Here is a 21,016-nt window from a genome sequence, read left to right as displayed (position 1 = left end):
CCCTCTCAGCTGCTGCCCCTTCTCCCAAAGGCCACAAATTCTCCTCTTGCTCCCCAGTTCCAGACAAAGCTCTCTGTTCAGCCAAGCTGCTCCTCACCCCCCCCCAAAAAAAAACCAAAAAACCCACCCCAAAAGTGTGCTTGTGACACCAGGCTTGGAGCCAGGTCTTGGGCAATCCTTCCCTCGGCATTCCCTGCAACTGGAGGGATGGAGGAGGACACTCCATCAGCTTCCAGCCACTTGTCCCAGAGCCCTGAAGTCTCCTTTCTCCCTCAGACTTCTTCTAGAAACTTCCTTGCTGCCTCCCTGACGACTCAGTGATGGATAACAGCCAGGGTAGGCACCTTTCCTTTTACACCTTTCACCTGGGCAGTCATTTGCAGTGAAGCACAGAACACACCTCCAAATACTCTTTGCTTTTCAGCCATACACATCATCTGTCTCTTTAATTTACCTGTAACCCACTCTCAGTTTTACACTTCCCCTTTGATGCTGTCCCAGCCACTCCTTGTGACCAGGAGCTCCTCAGGGAGCTTTGGTTCCCTCCTTTGGAAGGGCTGGGACTGTAGTTTCCAGTTGTCAAACCTGAGCAAACAAACAAAACCACTCCCCAAAACAGAGGTTTTCAAGCTGAAGTAAAGCTCTGACAGGAGGAGAGCACTGGGAAGGAGCTGGTGGTGGTGAGGAAAGTCTGACAAGTTAATTTGATTTTTGATGTTTTAATAGGATTGGTTTCAGACAAGGAATGTAAAGATGGTGCTGGAGACAAAGTCATGGGATCCTGGAAAAGGGGGAGGGAAAGTTTTGTGTAAACATGACTGGCAAAATAATCTACTTCATGTGCAAAGCCCATTTAAATGTAAATTACCCTAAGTGATGCTATTTTAGTGGAATTTTTAGCAGCATGGTGTAGAAAGACAATATTTTTCCTCTTTTTGAAACGATGTGATGCAGAGAGCTCTGAGCACCCCCCATCTCTCTTCCTCCTGACACCCACCTCTTTCCTTTGGGCTCCTTGGAGCTCTTCCCTGCAGCAGTGCTTCCAGGTGCTGGGAACTTGGATGTTCCCTCCAGTCACCAGAGCCCTGTCAGGGACAATTAGCATCCTAATGACTGGCATCTTCCATCTTGATAACATTCAGTCTCTGCTCTCTACCAGGGGACCTAACCTCTTAAGAACCCATCTTGTCTCAGCTGGCCCCCACCAGTTGAATAAATCTGTTATTAAAAGAAAAAAAAAAAAAAAAAAAGGAAATTTCCATCTCATCCTGCCTTCCAAGTCCCAGGGGCTTCAGCTCAGCACAACTCTCCTGTCCTTCACTTCAGCTGGAAATGGTGAATCTTGGCTGGGGGGGGGGACTCAAATCAAAGCACTGCTCTTATAGGTACTGGGGAGTTGGGGACAGAGCTCCAGGTGAGGTTAAGCCATGCAGCACTTGTTTTTCAGAGCTGTGTTAAATAAGGGCAGTCATAGACCCAGCCACAGAGTCTTTAAATATTCAATTATTCAATAATATATTCAATATATCAATTCAATAATTGAATTATTCAATACTATATATATATATATTCAAGATATTCAATATATTCAGTATTCAGTACCTGGCCAGTCTGAGTGATCACAAGGTATCCCTAGAGTGACACTTTGCTGAAGTCACTGCTGCCTCTTCTGGTTTGGCTGTTCTGCAAAATCCTCTCCATAGCAGGCTGGCATCTGTTCCCAGGATGGTTTTGTTATTCCATCTCAGGAGGTTTGGGGGAGGTTGAAGGTTTTGGGGAGCGTGGGGGAATGTCCAGGGTGTAATCCTGCAGCTTGATCCCCATTTATCAGTTTATCCCAACGCTCTGGGCTTCAGAGGGAACAGATCCTCTGGCAGGGGCAGAGTTAAGTGCTGCAGGATGAAATCACCCCATTTCTGTGCCATCTTTTCTTGTGGAGTGACAGCATCTTTCCCAGAGAAAACTCACGTGGCTGTCCTGGTTTTCATTCCTAAAATTCAGTGTTCCTTCTTGTTACCGTGGCATTCCTGTTGGATCCTGCCATGTCCCAGCTCTCCAGTGGCAAGGATGGATCACAGCTGGGTGGGTTGTGGGATCACAGCTGGGAAGTTGGATCACATCTGGGTGGGATGTGGGATCACAGCTGGGTGGGATGTGGGATCTCAGCTGGGTGGGATGTGGGATCTCAGCTGGGTGGGATGTGGGTTCACAGCTGGGTGGGAAGTTGGATCACAGCTGGGTGGGATGTGGGATCTCAGCTGGTTGGGATGTGGGTTCACAGCTGGGTGGGAAGTTGGATCACAGCTGGGTGGGATGTGGGATCACAGCTGGGTGGGATGTGGGATCTCAGCTGGTTGGGATGTGGGTTCACAGCTGGGTGGGAAGTTGGATCACAGCTGGGTGGGATGTGGGATCACAGCTGGGTGGGATGTGGGATCACAGCTGGCACAGCCACACGGGCTCTGCAATTAATGGGTCACCAGTTTAATGGGCCTTAGGAAGCCAAATCAGCAGAAATGGTAAATGAGGCCCAGGGGTGGGTGCAGGACAGTGTGTTGTGGTGCTTGGGATGGAGCTGCAGTAGGGAGAATCCCAGTTCACAGGGCTGTGGAGGCAGCACCTTTCTGGTAACATAAACCCCATCCCACTGAATTATCTGCAATGGCCTTGCTAGGATTCTGAGGACATAAAAAGTCTTCTTCCCCATTAGAGACAGCAAATCCCCAGTGAGAGCTCTGTAGGGTGAGTAGGGAAGAATTATTAGGATTTTTGAGTTGATAACTGTTACTGAAACCCAACATACAAAAATCCTCCTGCTGGCACAGCCTGGGAGGCTGAAAGGCAGCACATGAACACATGGTACCTGTGTTATTTTTAATGTTGCTGTGACAATTTTGTCTTTTACTGAATTTTTTTAATGCCATTTGTATTTGCTACTCTCACTATTTAAATCCTTGGCTTCATGTTGTGATGCCAATCCTCTGCATACTCAAAAGACCTAGGGAGGTTAAGAAGGATGCTAAGGATGGCTAAGAAGGCTGCAGGAGCCCTGACATTTGTTGTGCCACTTGTCCCTTCTGGATGTCACCAGAAGACCTGAGTCCTGGGGTCCCTTTTCAGATGCCCAGGGCTAGAAACCCTCCTAGGATGATTTGGATTTCTTCCTCTTGTGTTTTCTTGTGGTCATGGCTGTGTTTGGAGATACATCTGAGGATGAAACTCTCTGTTGCACCCTTGTGGGCCCTGAGCATCCCCAAATCTGATGTGAGAGGCCTCACAAGATCCCAGTAAGCTGCTTTTTCCAAGTCTTCATACAGCAAGACCTATTCAAGGTCACGCTTATTTTTTCTTTACAGATGTGAAGGCAAAAAAACCTTAATCTAAAACATTCCTTCCAGTCAAAGGAGGATTATTATATAATGGTGTTTCTCAAAGAACCTGGGTGCTTTGTCCAGTGTCAAGTCTAGATAAAATAAGCACTGGGACAGCTGATGGAGCAGATGGATGGTAACAGGGCAGTTTTTCCCTGCATTAATCTGCCTAATCCTGACCTAGAACTTATCTTACTTTCCTGTTCAGACTAAAGAAAATAATTAGGTTTCTGTGGCCTGTTTAACAGCAATAGTGCATGTAAGCACCAGGGGAGGGTTCTGGGGCTCTGCTGCACATTTTGGCACCTCTGCAGATGTCTCACCTGGAAATGAGGCTCTGGTTTCTCCATGCAGAGTCACAACCCAGGGGAGCTGATTCCCACCTGGAGCTTCCCAGCCTCCAGAACCATTTGGGTTCTTGGGATTGAAGCCAGAGGTTGGGGGTTGGGGATCTGAGGATGAGACTCAAGGGTCATCCCAAACTGTCCCAAAAATATGAATATGGTGTGACTGGGCATTATCTGTTGTGACCAGATCTGCAAAGATCATTTGCATCTCTTAACTCCCACTGGACCTGGTGATCCTGATGGATCCCTCCCAGCTTGGCAGGTTCTGTGGTTCTATGATATTCCATAATACTCTGGAACTTAGCAGCTCTGCTGTGGTTTGCTATGGAGTAAGCAGCAAATTCTGCTATGTGGAATTGCTTTTCTAATAAAATATATTCACACTCTGTTTGCAGTATTTGTGATTTGCTGTTTTTCCTTTTCCTCTTTCTCTTTCTCTTTCTCTTTCTCTTTCTCTTTCTCTTTCTCTTTCATTTTCTTTTTCTTTTTCATTTTCTTTTTCTTTTTCTTTCTCCTTTTCCTTTTCCTTTTCCTTTTCCTTTTCCTTTTCCTTTTCCTTTTCCTTTTCCTTTTCCTTTTCCTTTTCCTTTTCCTTTCCCTTTCCCTTTCCCTTTCCCTTTCCCTTTCCCTTTTCCTTTTCCTTTTCCTTTTCCTTTTCCTTTTCCTTTTCCTTTTCCTTTTCTTTTCTTGTGAAACAGGATGATGGACTTGTGGACAGAAAGGGGAGGACTTGTGAGCTCAGTATTGAAATCATTGTTTAGGAGTTCTCTGTGCCAAGGCTCTGGAATAGGACGGGCAGCAGGACTGCCATGCAGCCTGAGGGGCTGCTGGGCTCTGGATGAAGAGCTGCCAAGATACGATGGGCATGTCCCTAAAAACCAGCAGGAAATGCTGCTTTTTTGGTACTGCTGTTATGCTTGCTGGGGTTTGCTCTGTGGCTTGGGAATCAGCTGTGTGGAGCCCAGGGAAATAGTGAGCAGAACATCAGCTGGGAGGTCTGTGCTCTATTGCTGCAAATTAGATGGATGTAGGTTGGTTTCTTTTCTGTGTCTGGGAGGGAGAACAAAGAGCTAAACTGCTGTCCCTGGCTGCCTGGGGGGCAGCTCTGCCCTTCTGGGCCATTTTTGGGCTGCAGGCTCAGCCATACCTTCAAATGCAGTCCCCTAGGTTTCCCAAAGGTAAAGCTGCAGGGCAGAGTTCTGTGATCTGTAGAATTTCTAGCCAGGCAGTTCATCCTATTCTGTCTGGCTCCTGAGACCTTTCATTGTCTGTCAGAGCTGCATTTTTTTCTCCTTGTTCCAAGAATGTGGTTATAAATACTGGATTTCTGGCTTATTGCTTTGAACATCTTTTCTGCCACTTCACGGAGCTTCCTTTTCTTCCATGGAAGTGCAAAATACTTGTCTCCATTTTCTGCTCTTCAGCTCCTACCCTTGCCCTGCTTATCTTGTCCAGTGCAGAACTGAGACATTGTCCCCATCAGCTTTGTCAGCTCTGAGTGCTCATTTGTCATGTATTCCCACCAGGCCACCTTTTGGGTTTCTTCCCTGTCCCATCCAGCACCTAAGAGGAATTCTGGTTCAACAGATCAACACCATTGGCAGCTTTTCTCATTCTCAGTGTTTCCTTAGCTCTGTCCTGGGCCAGAGCAACTGCAGGGAGGAGGAAATTTGCATATTATTTATCTGTTTAAAGATAGTTTCTAATCCAAAGCTAGTATGTCATATTTCAGGTTTGGGGATGCTGCCCAGGGTATACCTGCAGAGCCATCTCCTCACGTCCTCTCCTCTCCTCTCCTCTCCTCTCCTCTCCTCTCCTCTCCTCTCCTCTCCTCTCCTCTCCTCTCCTCCTCTCCTCTCCTCTCCTCTCCTCTCCTCTCCTCTCCTCTCCTCTCCTCTCCTCCTGGAATCTCAAGGGAGAAGCTGCTGGGGGTGACAGAGTAGCTGCTGATGTTTGCCTTGCTTTGCCTTTCTTTACCTCTTGCTGCCCAGGAGGGAGGTGGGGATATGGAAAGTGGGAGGGCATGAGCAGGGCTGGAAGTGGTCCATGCATCCTCCAGCATCAGCACCACTGCCTCTGCTCAGCTGTCCCCAGGGGTCAGTAAATATTACCTGGCCAAGAAGCTTTGAGCTTGCAGCCAATGCCACCCTGATTCCTTCACAGCCTTCCCTCAGAGCTGGCTGAGTCTGGTCCCAGCCTGGGGAACAGGTCCTTTGGGGCAGGGATGCTGTCCCCATCGCTGGCTGCCCCCTGGTGCTCAGCAAAATAGGCAGAGACTGAGGTGCTGCTCTGGGTTCAACACCAGTTCCTTCTGCACTTCCACCACTTGTTGCTCTGTGCTTGATTCAGCTCTCTCCTTCTCTCCTTCCTCCCCAAATCACAGTGAAATTGAAATTTTGTGTAAGAGGGAGCACACGCCTCCTCATCAGGGAGAGGAACAGTGGGTTCAGTACTAACAGCAACCAAAGCCTCCTTAAAAGAGAATTTTTGTCCCTTCCTCTCCCTTGGCAGATAATTTTATGGGCTTATTTTTATCTTGGTGTGTTTTCTATGCTTCAGTTGTTTGGACACTTTGTAAAGGCTTTAAAATGGAATTACTGAATAAACACCCTAATGTTGGACCCATGTGTTTCTCATGGCTGGCTTCACATCATTTTTTTTTTTTAAATCTTTGTTTACAGGACACAGCATGTCATACCCCCCTCCAATTCCCCAGAAGAGTCAGAATCTGCTTGCATAGCTGACTGTAGCTCTGTTCTAAGCTGGCAATTATTTCTTTTAATGTACAAAATGATAGATCCATCTCTGTTATTGACACACGTGCCTCACAGCTGAAGGTCTGATTGAGAATCTTCCATGGGGCTGTAAATCTTTCCATTGATCTTCAATAGGCTTGGCCCCTATCTCTAATTGCCTGTTTGCTTTCCTTGACAACCCAAGGACTCTTCTGTGAGATGTATTCCCAGGACTCTTCCTTTATTTTCACCTGTGCATTGATGACTTGATGTTTTGCCAGCCTGATGCTAATGAGCTCTGCAGCTCTAGCTGGGCCTTGGAGACAAACCTGAACCTTTGTGCCCATGGGGCTTGCATGCTTGGACAGGGTGTAAATGGTGTAAGTGGGTGGCTGTGGCTGCCCTCAGTCTACATCAAGACTCCCACAGTGTTACTGTCATAAAGGGCTGATGTGTCACTCAGTTCCTGACTTATCTTGCCCATCCTTTATGGTCCTTCCTTGCCCATTCCTAGTGGCTGTTGTGGATTTTTCTCTGTCCTCTTCACCTTATGTCCCATTGATATTTTTGCATCTTCTTTTCCTGTGTCTTTGGCCTTTCTGTCTGATTTTTTTTTCCACAGTGGTTTCTACTGCCAACTATGCAAATGTCCCTTTTTATTTTGCTCCTGTTTGCTTCTTTTTATCTCCTGTAGCACAGGAGAGGCACCCATCCCTCCTTTGTGGAGCTGGGTGGGTGCACCCAGCTCAGAGCATCTCAACATCACAGGTCTTCCCTGTCATCCAGGAGAGAAGTCCCAGGAGCAGGGTGTGGATGGGTCACTGCTGTATTCCCTGGTTTAGGGGGACATTCCCAGGAGCAGATTGGAGCCTGGTGGGCCTGAGGAACCAGAGCAAAGGGGGAGAACCAAGACCCAGTGACGTGAGCTTTGTGGCCTTGTTGTGAGGTCCTTGCTCCTGTTTTCACTCACATAACCCTCTGCTTCCAGCTGACAGTCCAGGCTAGGAAAATACTGGAAGAAATTAGTTATTGTGAGCTAATGTAGGCTATTGTAGGCCTATTGTAAGAAAAGGATTGTAAGAAATTACCTGTATGCTGACCTGGGCTGCATGACTGCTTGCTGGAACTCTGCAAATTCTCTGTCCCAATCCTTCAGCTTGGGATTGCTCTACCTGAGCACTCAAACTTATTTCAGATACCCTGGTTTGGCAATGCCTGTGGCCATTATCGTATCTTCCAAATCTGCCTTTCTGGTTCCCCTGTGCTGACCAATCTGCCCAGCCAGGTCTCAGTCATTTGCCCACATCACCAAGTTCCCCACTGAGACCTCGTGGTGACCATTGCCTTCTGGAAGGGCTGAGCATCTCCCTGTGTCCCCATTTTCTGGTTTTGTCTGGGGGATCAAAGCTGCATTCTTTGCTGCTTGGAATCACATCCAGAAAATATTTCTGGGCATCTCAGGGAGCAGTAAAGTTCTCCTTATTATTTCTTGGGGAAGTTAAGCTGCTGCAGAATCTGAATCTTATCAGTAGCGCACATTAATTTGTTGCATTTATATACTGAGCAGGCTTTATCCTCTGTGTTGACTGAATGGAGAGATGATTTAAAACCAGGAAGTGTTCTGGAGAGAGATTAAATTGTTTTCTTGTTCCCTTCTTGTTCAGATCTCTCTGCTTGCTATTAAAAATAGAAACTGCAAATATTAATACATGAATTGCCAGGTGTGCTAATCCTATTGTATGATACAGCCAATCCAGCAGGCAGAGGGTGAATCATGGCTTCAAAAACAGGAGATATTTTTTTAAATCTGGAGGTTGTTTTACATGGTTGGTTTTTGTCTTCTGCTTTATGAACACTTGGGGTTAGCATTGTGGGGCTTTCAGCTGCAATCAGGACGACCAGCAAGTTGGGTTTGGACTTCTTCTTTAAAGACAGAGACACTTGCTCTGGAACAAGGAGGAGATTTGCAATAATGGACAAAGTTGACAGATCTACAGCTTCCTCTGTGTCCTTTCAGTTGTGAGTTAAGGCATCTTGAAGAAATAGCTCCCTATGACAAGCAATGAATAAAGTTAACTGAGGGTTCTTGAAACAGATGTGAGGTTGACACTTTTTCATCCATCTTTCACTTTTTTGCTTCCTTTTGCCAAACTCAGAAGGCGTTACAGCAACATCAGCCATTGGTTTCTCAGGATGGAAGCACTGGGACCACAGTGCTGTGGACAGGGAGCCTGAGCAGGGTGAATTCCAAAGCCTTCATGTCAAAGTTTTTTGTCTTTATTTGGTTTTAGCCACTTGTGTGGGAGAATTATTTGCCAACCCTTTTAGCTTCTGTCTGAGAGCTCAACTGCTGCCCAGTGGTGTTATAAAAATAATCAAGGTAGCCAGGCTTAGAGCAGTGTGAAGTGTTGGTGAAGTTCTCTAAATTCTGAGTGACCAAGTGATAAAATGACACTTAGAAAGCTTCATCTGTTGATGCAAAGTATAGCATGGATAAAGAAAGAAAGAAAGAAAGAAATATTCTTCCTTTCCCTGCTAAAATCCCGGGAAAGTCCTGGCAGGTCGTGCTGATGAATCAGGCCTCAACCAATGCTGCTTGGAGAAAATTGCTCCTAATGAGGCTTTGGAAGCAGCAGTTTTGTGTACAGAGATTATTAAAGAGGTAAATAAAATGAAAGCCTCTTTTTCAGCTGGGCATGAATTAATCAATTTCTAAACTCATCAGCCTGGAAAAGAGGTAAATGAGAGGTCACCAGGAGAAGGCCAATGAAATCATGAAGAAGGGAAAGAAGAGAAATTAGGGAATGATTGGTCACCTTCTCATAAATCAGGCATTGGAAAGCATCCAGTGAAGTAAGTAGTAGTTTTCAAGTGAATGACAAATGTATTTTCCTGTAATGCAGGATGGAGCTGGGGACCTCACTGCTACATCCCAGTGCTGAGCCTGAAAGCATCCAGAGAAATTCAGGGAGAAGGGATTAATGGGCTGTTAAGCACAGCACTTCATTCCCTGCCCCTCCTGGGAACATTTCTTTACAAAAGGGGATGATCCAGGAGGAAAGTCATGCTACCTGCTCTTAACTCCTTCTTCCCTGTTCACTCCCAGCTCTTCATTATTCAGGACTGGATGGTGAGGTGCTCACACTTCACCTGACTCCTGTTCCTATTTCCTTGGTTTGTGTCAGCCTGAGCAGCTTTCCCAGGGTGTTCAGAAACAGCTCAGAGTCATCTTACCACCTTTGCATTCCCCATGTCAATTTTTTTTTTTTCTCAGGAAAGCTTTTCTACATAATTAAATCGAATCTTTCTTTATTTTCTTTTTTTTTTTTTTCAATGAAATTGGATCCCCACGCAGGGAGAATCCACTGAGGTGCATTTAGGAGAAGTCTCCACTAGTTGTCACCCCATCCCCATTTTAAAGCTGACATCGAGACCAATTCCGAGCTCTTCTTAGCTTCTGTAGAAATGATGTCCTGAGCTCCAAACAACAAGTATCTGTGCCAGATTTTCCCATGGAGTCTTTCCAAGACAAGGTGATAAGGATCAGTTGAAATCCAGAAGAAGGAGCCCTCTCCTAGGGTTGTTCTGTGGGTTTTGGCTTTCACAGAAGAGTCACCAGGCTTGGAAAGCATCTCTGGAGATGATCTGGTCTAACTCTCCCACTAACAAGGATCCCCTAACGCTTGTTACTCAGGGCTGCAGCCAGGTGGGTTTTGGATCTCGCCGGGGAAAGGGACTTCACACCCTCCCTGGACAGCCTGCGCCTTGGCACCCTCGGAGTAAAGATTTTTTCTCATATTTAAATGGACCTTTCCATGTTCCAGCTTGTTCCCATTGCCCTTCATCCTGTCCTTGGGAATGACAGAGAAGAGTCTGGCTCCATCCTCCCTGCACCCACCCTTTGGATCCTTGTAGACATTAACTCAACTTGTAGATATTAACTCATCCCTCTCTTTTCCAGGCTCAAGTCCCAGCTCTCTTCAGCCTTTCCCCATAGGAGATGCTCCAAGTCCCCCCTCATCCTTGTTGCCCTCAGCTGGACTCTCTCCAGCAGTTCCCTGTCCCCCTGGCAGTGGGGAGCTGGATGCACAATTCCAGGGCAGAGCAGAGAGGAGACTGAAGTGCCCCTACTCTAAAGCCACTTGCTGTTCCCCAAATCTTTTCAGGGGAAAAGTGTTACAAAAACAGAGTGCACACATAGGAAACGGCATCTGGGGCTCCTATGGAGCTGCTGTAGAGCACACCCTGCTCTGAGATAACCTGCAGTGGGAGAGCTGATGGAAGAGTAGCAGACTAAACACAGGGATTGCTTAGTATGAAATCTGCATTTTCTCTCCTCTTCAAGAAACCCTGCATTGTCCCAAAACACAGCTCTTCCAAACTGGAGCTGCTGTCACTGAATGCCCCTTCCTAAAAGGATGTTTCCCCAGCAAGCTTTTTGGATGGGTGTCCTTGAAATGCTGCAGAGTCAAACAACTGCACCACAGAAATCCTCATCTGTCAGCTTGCTGTTCACTGGGGATCTCCCTGCCCCAGCTCCTGCTTTGCTTTCTGCCCCCACCTTGGAATGATCCCACCCAGTTCCCTGTCTCTCTGGCAGTGGGGAGCCCGGCACTGGATGCACAATTCCAGCTCTGGCCTCCCCAGGGCAGAGCAGAGAGGAGACTGCAATGGCCTCCCTTGCCCTGCTGCCCCCTCTGCCCCCCAGGATTGCTTTGCTCTGCCTGGCACAGGGCACACTGCTGCCCCACGGATAATTCCCTGCCTGTCAGGACTCCCAGCTCCTCCTCAGCTTTCCAGCAGCTCCAGCCCTAACCCTGCCTGCTTGGGGCTCTTCCTCCTCCCCAGCTGCAGGACCCTGCCCTTGCTCTTCTTCAGCCTCACCAGGTTCTTCTCTGCGCAGCTCTCCAGCCTCTCCAGCTCACCCTGGATGGCAGCCCAGCCCTCTGGAGTGTCAGCCACCCCTCCCAGCTTTGGATCGGCAGTGAACTCGCTGAGGGTGAGCTCTGTCCCCTGCTCCAGGTCACTGCTGAAGCCACTGCCCAAGAGCAGAGTGAGCCCTGAGCCCTGGAGGACACCACTGCCCCCAGCTCTCCAACTCCCCCCTGCTCCCCTCATCACCACCTCTGAGTTCTGTCCCTCAGCCACCTCCCAGCCCCCCTCACTGCCCACCCATCCAGCCCACCCCTGCTCAGCTTCCAACTGGGATCTGATGGGAGAGACCTCCCCTGCTCTGCCCTCAGCCAGAAAGGATGAGAGGAGGCTCTCAGCTTGGCCCAGCAGCACTTCCCTTGCCTGAATCCAGCCCCTGACAGGCTGGGCTTCCACAGCTTCCCTGGGGACAACCAGGGTGATTTGTTCTGACAGCTCAGCAGGGGACAGAGGTGAGACTGAGCACCTGCAGTCCCTGGGCTCCTCCTCCTCCTCCTCCTCCTTTTTGAAGGCTGGAGTGACATTATCCCTCCTCCAGTCCTCAGCCACCTCTCCTTTTCTCCAGGACCTCTGGAAGATGATGGAAGTGGCCCAGCAGTACCATCTGCCAGCCCTCTCAGAACTCCTGGATGCATCCCATCAGGTCCATGGATCTATGGACATCCAGCTGGCTCAGTGGCCTCTAACCTGGTCCTCATCTCCTGGGAGAAAGTCTTCCTCTCTCCAGACCTTTCCTCTTCTCTCCAGGGTGGGGGATTCAGGAGGGTTGGCTTTGCAGTTGGCTTTTTCCATGTAGTGTCTTGCAGAATGGAGTCCCCCATGCCAAGGACCTGTCTGTCTGTCTGTCTGTCAGGGTTTAACACTGTCCCGGCAATTAAACCCAATAACAGCTGCTCTCTATTAATCTCTCTTTCCTCCTTGATAAAGAAAGGAGAGAGAATGAGGGAGAGAGACTTATGGGTTGGAAACTAAACTATACAACTTTAATGAAACAGTAATAAATAGGAATAGATAAATAGGAAAAAAAATGACTAAATCTATACAAATATACAGGAAAACTGATCCCACGTTCCTCCCCCCTCTCCCCCAATAACTCTCCCATCCCCACTGAGGCTGCAGGGCAGCCCTGGGACAGTCCAGGCTGGAATCCTGGGGTCAGCAGCAGTTGGGAGCTGGAGGCAGGAACACAGAGATTCAGGCTGGGATGGATCAGGAGCACAGGCAGAGGAAGGGATGGAATCCTCCCAGGATGCTGAAGGAAACAGGGAAGGGGTGAAGGAAGGGAAGCAGGAAAGGCAGGAAGGGCAGGAAGCTGGAAGCTGGCTTGAGCCTGGTGATCCCTGAGATTTCTCCTGAGTCTGAGGTGTATGGGATGGAATCCTCTGTTTGGTCAGTTCTGGCATCTCTCTTGTCCCTTCCTCCCCAAAGGAGGCTGCAGGTGGGACCTCTTTATTCCTGCTGGAGGGTAAAATGTTCCTCAGAGCTGAGCAGTGTCCTTGGCTCTGCACACCAGGCTCTGGCTGGAACTCTAACCATGGAGTGGGATCAGTCCTAGAAGCAGACACTGTCTGAGAAACTTGCTGTGAATTTCAGCAAGTGCAGCTGCTTACAAGAGACTGAGCTGAAAGCAAAAGGACAAGACAGAAAATCCCCTTTATCCTGGCCCAAACCAGGACACTGTCTTTCTTTGTTGTGATCAGGGGGTGACCTCAGTGACAACTCCAAGGTAGAAGAATTTTTGTCCTTCCTGCAATCCTCTTCCACTATTTTTTTGGTCACCTCTTGGTTAGTTTTTGGTCAATGTTTTCTGGTCAGCAGGACTGAAAAGGAGAATGGCAAATATGGTGCTGGGAATGACAAGGAAGAAGAGGTCCTGTAGAGGAGTTATGTACCTTATATGTTTTATATATCGTAAAATATTATTTATTATATAAATTTATATTTATATTTATATATAAAGCACATATCACCATATTGATAAGCATTCTTTGGAACCAGGATTATTGCCTTCCTCTTTCAGCTAAACCTCCTCCATGTAAACTGGTTTGCAGGTGTGTTTTGCCTGCTTTTATTTCTTGGCTGCTTGTATTCAAAGCCATTGTGAGTTAGAGAAAAATAGTAAATTTAACCAACTTGAGAAGCATCTTTTTTCTTTTTCCATCTTGAGATCTGCCTGTCACGAGTTGTGAGCATCACAGGTGTTTTATTCTGTGTGTCAGAGGGGGTGTCCTGTTGGACAAATGTTCTGTCCCAGCTGGTGCTGGGTGCTGGGACCTTAGGAAGGGAGAGATGTTTGTGTTGAAAAGTTTGCAGTCTGAGTCACTCACAGGAAAATGCCCACATGATGCAATTTTAATTTATTTTTGCAATAATCTTTTTTTCTTTCTTTGTTCTGATGGCTGGCAAGCCTGCCTTGGGATTTTTCTCTTTTCCCAGGCTTGTCTTGGGCCTGTCCCACTCCACAAAGAGGAGTGTAAACCTACCTACTGATACCTGGGGATAATGCAGAGCATCACTGGCATCAGAGCTGTGTCCCAGAATTACAGAATAGAATCACAGAATCACAGAATGGGCTGGGTTGGAAGGGACCTCAGAGATCACCAAGTCCAACCCTTGATCCACTCCCCCCGTGGTTCCCAGCCCATGGCACTCAGTGCCACATCCAGGCTCTTTGGAAATATATATATTATTATATATATAACATATACAATATAATATACACATTATCTATAAAATATTAAATATAACATATATAATAATATATAATATATAGTAATATATAATATGTATAATATGTATAATATATATCTTAGATGATTTATTTATTTATATTTAGATATTTATTTATATTTATAATATGTAATATATAATATATTATAATATATAATATATAATAATATATAATATTTATATATATACATATATATATATATATACAGCTCCCTTTGCTATGGAGAAGGAGTTTCCTGCTTGGCAGGCTCCTAAGGAAAACCCATTGCTGTCTCTCCATGCTCTGGCTTCAGCAAACATCCATGGTGTGAGGGATGGAACCAGTGAGCACCTGGGTGTCCTCTGCCCTCTCCCTGCTCTCTGTGGATTCTGTTCTCTGCTCCTCTCCAGGAGCAGGGATGGAACCCAGGGCAGAGCCTCCTGTGCTGCCTGCCTGGAAAGGGCAGGCGTGGCAATTCCTACAAACCAGTTGCCTTAAGTAAATTGTGTTTAAAAGAAAAGTAAAAAAAAAAACCAAAGAAAATCCTCCCACCAAAATGAACACAAAGCAAAACTAAAAATTACAACCAAAAAAAACCCCAAGCCCACCCATGAACCAAACCCTGCACCCCCAGTTTTTCAGCATTTAAAGAACAGGGGTTTATTTTCAGCAAAATCCCCTTTTGAACTTAAGGAAACTGAAAGGATTTGTTTTTCAATGACTTTTTCATTGTAACAGTAAATGTGTTATTGCCAAAAAAATGTCATATAAGGATTGTTCAGTCCCTTCTCTCTTCTCCTCTGGAGAAGGAGGAAAGAAAATCAGCACAAACTGAATTGCTCTCAAGGAGTTTCCTCAGGGTTAAGGAATATTCCTGCTCCTGCCAGACATTTTCTTTCAAATAATTATTTGCAAAAACTATTTTTAAATTTCCAGAATTATGAATTTAGGAGATGCCATGAGCCCAGGCCATGAAAACGAGTGCCAAGGGAACAAAGAACTGTTTGGAACCAGTGGGCAGAGTGCTTAATCCCAGGACTCAATATTTTTCATCTATATCCTGTGAGAAGTGGGATGGGCATTTATATTTGTGTGAGAAAAACTTGCCTTTTAATCTGATATTTTATCAGACTTTAGTTGGATTGCTTTGTTGAAACCTTTATCACACATCTCTGTCTCACATTGTCCTCATCCTTTTGTTTTCTGAAAGCCATTTGGAAACTGTGCAGATCAGGCAATGCCCTCCCCACAGCTCAGGTTTGAAACGTAGTCGGAAATGATCCGAAAGTTTTCCTTAATTGCCTTCTAATTAATTTACACTTTAATTAGGCCTCACCATTCTTCATTAGGATTATTGCTCAGCAAGTGTTTCAGCAATCCTGCACAAGCAGCAGCTCTGGAAGCTTTTGGTGGCTGCTGCCTGGGCAAGAAGGATTTTCAGTGATTTTCAGTGATGCTGTACTGTGATTTTCAGTGATTTTCACTGATGCTTTACTGTGATTTTCAGTGCTGCTCTGCTGTGATTTTCAGCGATTTTCAGTGATGCTTTACTGTGATTTTCAGTGCTGCTCTGCTGTGATTTTCAGCGATTTTCACTGATGCTTTACTGTGATTTTCAGTGATTTTCAGTGATGCTTTACTGTGATTTTCAGCGATTTTCACTGATGCTTTACTGTGATTTTCAGTGCTGCTCTGCTGTGATTTTCAGTGATGCTCTGCTGCATCCTGGGCCAGCTTCAGGGAAGCTGTGGGGCAGCAGATAGAGACCTGGATGTGCACAATACCTGGGAAACAAGTTCCTGAGGCTGGAGCAGCCTGGCTGGAGCCAAGATTGTGCTTTATAAAGGGACCATTTTCACTGTTTATGCTGCACAGCTCAGGATCCTTTACCAGCCAAATTGATGGCTCCCTTGTTACCAGCAATTCTGTAATAAAATCAGAGGTGCCAGACAGTGATTTCTGAGGTGCTTACATCATGTCTCCTGTGGAGGCAAGGAGGCTGGGGCAGGATCAATGCATTTTAATGCTCCTTGCATCCCTCAGAGGGAGGAGATGCTGCTGCCAGGACAGGGCTGGAATTGGAGCTGGATGGGGCCCTTCAGGCCATCTGGTGACTCTTCATTTTTACAGTTGCACAAAACTCAATCCTACTACAACCAGACCTTGAGCTCAAGTGTAAAATTGTTGTGTGACTGTAAGGAATACAGCACATGCTAAGCTGAACTCTTTCAGCTGAGGGGGAGTCTGAAGTGATGCTGTAAAGCTTGAGCATCACTTTGAAGACAAGTTTGAGGAGCAGTTCAGTTTCCCAAACAAGGTCCATGCAGAGACAGGCTCTGGATAACCTGGTAACTGGGTGAGAGAAACCTGGGGAGCTGGAGCAGCACTGGTTTTACTGGCTGGGTTTGGCAGAGCATCCATCACTGCAGGAGCAGCAAAGCAAAGGGCAGGATTGCAGTTAAACTCTCAGTCCCATGAGCTTCTGTCTCCTTGGCTGACATACCTATAAAAAGCATTCAACTTTTGGTTAGGGTTGGCCCTAAAAGCAAGTAGTTTAGGTCAAAACGTTGCTCTGAGCATGCTGGGGTTTGGGCTGAGCACCTCGACCTGGTAGGGTCCTGGTAGATGCTTCTCCATCTCTGTCTTGGATGGAGAGAAGCAGGGATGGATTTGGATGTGTGGCTGGAAAAAAACCCCAAGCAGTGTAGGATACCTCAGGGTCAGAGTTGTGTACAGCACTTGTCTCAGCCCTAAGCTGACATTTTGGGGATTCAGCTGTGAATAAATGAGAGTCTGCCTCTCAGTTCATGGGGGAATCCAGCAAACGAGGAACTGCAGTAATTAAAACCTTGCTGCTGTGAAATCCTCCTGAAAATATTTAGCATCTGCCATCCTGCAATTTTTAAATGATAAACAAGCTTTAGACTTTCTTAGGAGGAGGTGAGAGAGCAGTATCTCCCATTTCACAGATCTGGAGGAGTCAAATCACTTTCCCTGGTCCAATGCCAGGAGCCAAAGTTCACTGTTAGTGTTGGAGGTGTTTCCATACATGCAGTCACAGTTATTATACCTGGTAGAGCAAAGTTTGGCCTGTTGTAGGTAAAATGTGTGTTTTAGGAACCTGTCCCTCAGGGACATGACAAGTGGACATCTCTGGAAGAACTGAGGAGTCTTCTGCTGTTGAAAAGATCAGGAGCTGTGGTTGTAAATTCACTTCTTCCTTGCACAGACGTTTTTGCATCAGTAAAAGAGCAGAAGTGATGCAAGTGGATAAGGAAAGAAATCTTTCAAGACTCTAAGGGCACTTTAAAAATACAAATGAGAACCTTACATAGTAAACTATGTCCAAATGCTGTATGAAATTGAGTAATTGCTGCACAAAATAAATGTAAGCCAATAAAATTTGCGTATTTTCCAGCTGAAATGTAGTTGGGCAGAGGGGGGGTGATAAATTCAGGTGACAGAGGTCGGAAGGGATGGAGGAGGAACTCTAAGACCTTGCTGTGAAACTTCAGGGGGACTTTAAGCACAGGGACAGGGAATTTGTTCTGGATACCTGCAGGCAGTGCCATGGAATAGAATTATAGAATGGGCTGGGTTGGAAGGGACCTCAGAGATCACCAAGTCCAACCCTTGATCCACTCCCCCCGTGGTTCCCAGCCCATGGCACTCAGTGCCACATCCAGGCTCTTTGGAAAGATCTCCAGACACGGAGAATCCACTCCTTCCCTGGGCAGCCCATTCCAATGCCTGATCACCCTCTCCAGAAAGAAATTCTTTCTCATCTCCAACCTAAACCTCCCCTGGCACAACTTGAGACCCTGCCCTCTTGTCTTGCTGAGAGTTGCCTGGGAAAAGAGCCCAACCCCCCCCTGGCTCCAACCTCCTTTCAGGGAGTTGCAGAGAGTGATGAGGTCTCCCCTGAGCCTCCTCTTCTCCAGCCTCAACACCCCCAGCTCCCTCAGCCCTTCCTCACAGCAATTCTGCTGGATCCCTTCACAGCCTCCTTGCTCTTCTCTGGACCTGCTCCAGCACCTCAAGCTCCTTCCTGAGCTGAGGGGCCCAGAACTGGACACAGGACTCAAGCTGTGGCCTCCCCAGAGCTGAGCACAGGGGCAGAATCCCTTCCCTGGACCTGCTGGCCACGCTGTTCCTGAGCCAGCCCAGGATGCCATTGGCCTTCTTGGCCACCTGGGCACACTGCTGGCTCCTCTTCAGCTTCCTGGCAATCCAGACTCCCAGGTCCCTTTCTGCCACTCTGTGCCCAGCCTGGAGCTCCCCATGGGGTTGTTGTGGCCAAAGTGCAGGACCCGACACTTGGAATGTTGAACCTCATCCCCTTGGGATCAGCCCAACTCTCCAGTCTGTCCAGGTCCCTCTGCAGAACCCTCCTGCCTTCCAGCTGATCCACACTCCCCCTCAATACATTTCTTCTTATTCCTAGAATCAAGATTATAAAGATCTCGAGGTGGCTGAGTTCCAAGATGTCTGTTGTCCTTCCAGAGCTGGTTCTGGCAGTCAGTGTGTGCTGAGGATGCATCAGGTGTCGTGAGCACAAATACATTTCTGACAGCTGCAATTAAGCTGTGGGGCTCAGCAGCATTTTTCTTAGCCACAGGTCAATGTACTCCCCATTTATTCCGGGCTTTCTGGGAAGTGACAAACGGTGCAAGACAACTGTTTTATAAACAGGCCTCCTTTCAGTGGCAGAGGTGAGAAAACAGAAAGGCCAACACCAAGGTCCCCACAGAGGGAGCTGCAGAAAGCTCTTTTTCTGGGGCTAAGCAACTCAGCCGTCAAATCTGACCGTGTTTCAGGGCTGTTCCCTTTAAACTGCCTGTGGGTGTGGGTGTAGCTGTAGCTGTAGGTGTAGCTGTGTCTGTAGCTGTAGCTGGACCTGTGGCTGTGGCAGTAGCTGTGGCTGTGGGTGTAGGTGTAGGTATAGGTGTAGCTGTGGCTGCAGGTGTAGCTGTGGCTGTAGCTGTAGGTGTAGTTGTGGCTGTAGGTGTAGGTGTGGCTGTAGCTGCAGCTGTAGCTGTAGGTGTAGTTGTGGCTGTAGGTGTAGTTGTGGCTGTAGCTGTAGGTGTAGGTGTAGGTGTGGCTGTAGCTGTGGCTGTAGCTATGGCTGTAGCTGTAGCTGTGCTGCCTTCACTGCCTCCTGAGCTGGTTTCTCAGGCTGTGTGGCTGTGATCCATGCCTGGATGGGAGCAGGGATGGGGTGAGCAGGTTGTTAACAGGCAGACAGCCTGTGACAGCACTGCCAGGGTTGTCTCTGGGCTTGCAGACAAGGTGGATGTGAGCACAGTCCTGTCCTCAGCACCTGCTGGAAGCAGTGCTTGCATGTAACACCAACTTTAAGTGTAGTTGATGAACTTGGCTTTATTATTATTATTATTATTATTATTATTATTATTATTATTATTATGTTTGTTTTTTTTTTTTTATTTGAATTTGTCTTCTGCCATGTGAAGCCTTCTCATTTCCCAGCTGTCAGCTCTATTTATTTTGTTAAACGTGACATTCCTCCCTGGAGCTTGCAGGGGCTGCTCAGCTCAGTGCAAATGTACATTCTGGCTTCTGAGGCTTGGGTACCACTCCAGGATGAGGTGTGCTGGGTGTGTGAGCCCACTTGGACCATTAGTTACCAAAAAACCCAACCAAAAAATAAACAAAACCAAAAAACCCCACCTTTAAATTATGGATTTGTGGATGTTCTCCTTAATTACCTTTAGAAAAAAAACCATTTCTCTCTTGATCCTTGCTTAAAATCCTTTGATGCAAAGGCATGTGGAAATAGCCATGTGGAGAATGGAAACCCAATCTTCTCTTGAATTTGGAGATTTGTCAAGGACTGTGCTTGCAGCTAAATCTAAAAGTGTTGAAAGGCTCCAGGAAGGGGAAAAACTTGTGGCCTCCCATCGTGGCCTTATTTTTCTGTTTGCTGAAATCCTGCATTAGATTCTAACACCTGAAGTGTCAATGTAATACGCAGAAAGAAGGATGGAATTTAAAATAAGGGAAAGACATTTAAAAATGAAAAGTGAGCAAAACCCTTTTCCTTCTGAAAATACAGACTGAAATGACTTTATATCCTGTGTTTTTGTTTTTTAAATATTGTTGACAGTGGTTTGATTTTCTTAAACACTAAGCTCTCAGCAGAAATGCTTCTTCTGGTGGGTTGTGGATCTTTTGAAATGTTGTGGTTTTCTGTCATTGCTGTTGCTGCCACTGCAGAGACAGAATTCAGATTAAGTTGCCATGGTGCATAGGATGAAAAGCATCTCCATAAGCTTAATGTATTTTAACATACAGGGAAATTATTCTGGACCTTGCTGGTGTCAGTGACAAAACCACAATGAACTTTTTGCCCAGGTGAGGATTTCTTGTGAATAATTCAAGGTTTTTCTTTCTCTGATAAACTGAAGCCCTTTGTTATTGAGACATTTGATGAAGTGATTTTGCCTGGGTTTGTTTAGGGTTTGCTTTAAATGCTAGTTTGTCACTTCTGTTACATCTTTTTCTTTTTCTCTTTCCTGTTCTTTTGGGTTCTGTTCATAGAATCAATGTTCAGGGTGGAAGAGACCTCCAAGCTCATCCAGCCCAACCTTTGACCAACACCATCATCTCATTACTAATCTCTGTCCTTAAGGACCAGCTCCAAATGCCTTTTAAATACCAAGGATGGTGACTCCACCTCTGTCCTGGGCCATTCCAGTGCCTGACAACCCTCTCAGTGACAAAATATTTCCTAACATCCATCCTAACCCTCCCCTGGCACAGCTTCCATCCATTCCCTCTGCTCCTATCCCATCCCTCAGGAGCAGAAGCTCTTTCCCTGCTCTCTCCAAATTCCCTTGATGCAGCTGAAGGGAACCATCAGGTCTCCTCTCCCCTCCTCTTCTCCAGACCAAACACCCCCCC

The 21,016-nt window shown here is 46.7% G+C and overlaps 1 protein-coding gene across 5 annotated transcripts in view; it reads left to right on the top strand.

Moving 5' to 3' along the window:
* TSPAN4 (tetraspanin 4) overlaps positions 1-21,016 on the top strand; it is a 381,566-nt gene that overhangs the window by 82,493 nt on the left and 278,057 nt on the right. The window contains exon 1 of one of the 5 annotated variants that reach the window (XM_030451172.1): positions 315-336. The exons of 3 other annotated variants lie outside the window; for them this stretch is intronic. The gene's annotated coding sequence lies outside the window, so the exon portion shown is untranslated. Of the gene's footprint in view, positions 1-314; positions 337-11,377; positions 11,453-21,016 lie in introns of those variants that run through there. One more of the 5 variants, XM_030451171.1, reaches the window with a different exon arrangement.

Source organism: Calypte anna, chromosome 5, assembly GCF_003957555.1.
Source record: "Calypte anna isolate BGI_N300 chromosome 5, bCalAnn1_v1.p, whole genome shotgun sequence".
Taxonomy (NCBI): Eukaryota; Metazoa; Chordata; class Aves; order Apodiformes; family Trochilidae; genus Calypte; species Calypte anna.
Note: the sequence above shows the minus strand (reverse complement) of the source record. Positions and strands in the feature narration are given on the sequence as shown.